The following is a 3,170-nucleotide window of genomic DNA, read 5'->3' on the forward strand; positions in this document are numbered from 1 at the left end:
TAAAGTTCAACATGAGAACCGTATTGTTTCCTTGTTAGTTTGGTAACACTGTTAGCAAAAAAAAAAAAAAAAAAAGTCTGCCACACCCAATGCTTACTCTTATGCATGCCCAATATATAGTGCTGTGAAAAAATAATTAGCCCACGTCCTGTTTTCTCTAGGTTTGCTTTAATTACATGAGTTTTACAAGTTTATAGCTGCTTATACAAAATAAGAAAACACAAAACCTAGATTTTAATCGTTTATTTCATTTATTATGGGGAAAAAGTTATGCAACGCCCACTTTAAATGACTCATGTAAGGCAAATTGCTTCCTGAACTTGCTCACCTTTGAACAACAACATCACCTATAACAGTGGTCTCAAACTGCCGGTACGCAGGCCATGTACGGCTCACCCGCCCCCTCACTCTGGCCCGCAACCCATGTAAAATATAAAACCATAATCTGGCCAGCAAAAATATTTTACAAATATATTTTTGGTAATTCTTTTTTTTTATTTGCTTCATACAGAAATTACTGCTTCATATTAAATTGAAACAAAAACACGATTATATAAATGTAAAAATATTTGATTTATATATATATATATATATATATATATATATATATATATATATATATATATATATATTTATACACACATACACACACACACACACATACTGCTGTTTACATTTTTTAAGTGTGACAAAAATATGCTAATAATCGAATTTTAAGTAAATGAGAGCTAACATCTCAGCAAATAAAGTAAATTTCCAGAAAAACTGCACTTTCTTGTTTTGCTTAAATGTTAAAATGGCCCTCCAATGTGATGTCAATCATAGCACTCTCCCCCAGCCAATTTGAGTTTGAGACCCCTGATCTATTATAAATAAATGCTTCAGATGCTGTGCAGAAATCTTGGCCTATTTTTCTTTGCAAATTTGCTTGAATTCATGACTGTTGGGCTTTACGCTTCTTAAAGGTGCAGCATCTTACTAGGGTTCATCGAACTCAGTACTTTGGCTAGGTCACTTCAAAACCATGTTTCATTTGAACCAATCAGGAGTGAATTTGCTTTTGTTCTTGAATTGTGATCTTGCTGCACAATGGAAATGCATTTACACCTTAAATTGCAGACTGCTGATGACCGAACATTCTAAAGGATTTTCTCTTTTCAACACTACTGAAGTTTTATACTTTTGGAGATAATGGCATTCACTGTGATTTATTGGATTCCTGCAGCCTCAGTAATGTATTCCAGACAGATATATACAGTGAGGAAAATAAGTATTTGAACACCCTGCTATTTTGCAAGTTCTCCCACTTAGAAATCATGGAGGAGTATATACAGTATATACAGAAATCACAATATATGATTTTTAAACTATTTGTTTGTATGATACAGCTGCAAATAAGTATTTGAAAACCTGTCTATCAGCTAGAATTCTGACCCTCAAAGACCTGTTAATCTGCCTTTAAAATGTCCACCTCCACCACATTTACAGTGGAACCCGGTTATGTCGATGTCCTAGGGGGTCGCCAAAAAGCATCGAGGTAACCGATGATCGAGATAAACGAAAATCAAAATGGCGGCAATATATTAACGTGCTTGAAATTTCTTTATGTACATGATGTGCGTTAATAAATGCGAATGTGCATGCACGTGTTTTTAAAGGGTTTTTTTACACAACAGCATTGCCGCAATTTGTTTGATGAAGGCATGCTATAAAAATACATACAGTACATGTTTATCTGCCATGAATCCACCTGCCACGCCCCCTTCAGCGTGTCAGGTGCTTTCTCGGCCGCTTTCTCTGAAGCTCACGGCTTCAATCGCGCACATATGGTGCTCGTTTATCATCATCACCAGCTCCTATTTAAACTTCCACACTCTCACTGTCCGTTATTGTTGGTATATGTTGGTTCACGGCGGTCGTTGTTATCGCGCATGCGTATCCCGGTACGTGCCTTCCCACCGGCACTTTCTCAACGGCTGCGCTTTTCTTCCCAAAGCCGCGCCGCACCCCTACTAACACTACGAACACTAGCACTAACTAACAGCAGAGATTCACCAGTATACAACACCTGTAGCATCTGTAAGCCTTGATTTTTCCGACACTTCCGCAAGTTCTTCTGCGGCTGCACCGAGATAACCGACGTTAAATGGCAAATTTTTCCCCCTTGTTCTCGAGATATTAGGGTTCGGCGACATAAAAAAACATAACCGATAAAAAATGCTTAGAAAAAGCGACAATTTGGCGGTTCCACTTCAAAAACATCGACTTAATAGGGTTGTCGAGGTAACCAAGGGCAAGATAACCGGGTTCCACTGTATTATCCTAAATTAGATGCACCTGTTTGAGGTCGTAAACTGCATAAAGACACCTGTCCACCCCATACAATCAGTAAGAATCCAACTACTAATATGGCCAAGACCAAAAAGCTGTCCAAAGACACTAGAGACAAAACTGTACACCTCCACAAGGCTGGAAAGGGCTATGGGGAAATTGCCAAGCAGCTTGGTGAAAAAAGTTCCACTGTTGGAGCAATCATTAGAAAATGGAAAGATCCATGTAAGATCTCACCTCGTGGGGTCTCAGTGATCCTAAGGAAGGTGAGAAATCAGCCCAAAACTACATGGGAGGAGCTGGTCAATGACCTGAAAAGAGCTGGGACCACCGTTTCCAAGGTTACTGTTGGTAATACACTAAGACGTCATGGTTTGAAATCATGCATGGCACGGAAGGTTCCCCTGCTTAAACCAGCACATGTCCAGGCACGTCTTAAGTTTGCCAATGACCATTTGGATGATCCAGAGGAGTCATGGGAGAAAGTCATGTGGTCAGATGAGACCAAAATAGAACTTTTGGGTCATAATTCCACTAAACTAATTGGAGGAAGAAGAATGATGAGTACCATCCCAAGAACACCATCCCTACTGTGAAGCATGGGGGTGGTAGCATCATGCTTTGGGGTGTTTTTCTGCACATGGGACAGGGCGGCTGCACTGTATTAAGGAGAGGATGACTGGGGCCATGTATTGCGAGATTTTGGAGAACAACCTCCTTGCCTCAGTTAGAGCATTGAAGATGGGTCAAGGCTGGGTCTTCCAACATGACAATGACCCGAAGCACACAGCCAGGATAACCAAGGAGTGGCTCTGTAAGAAGCATATCAAGGTCCTGGC

The sequence above is a fragment of the Silurus meridionalis genome, chromosome 2 (genome assembly GCF_014805685.1).
Source record: "Silurus meridionalis isolate SWU-2019-XX chromosome 2, ASM1480568v1, whole genome shotgun sequence".
Lineage (NCBI taxonomy): Eukaryota > Metazoa > Chordata > Actinopteri > Siluriformes > Siluridae > Silurus > Silurus meridionalis.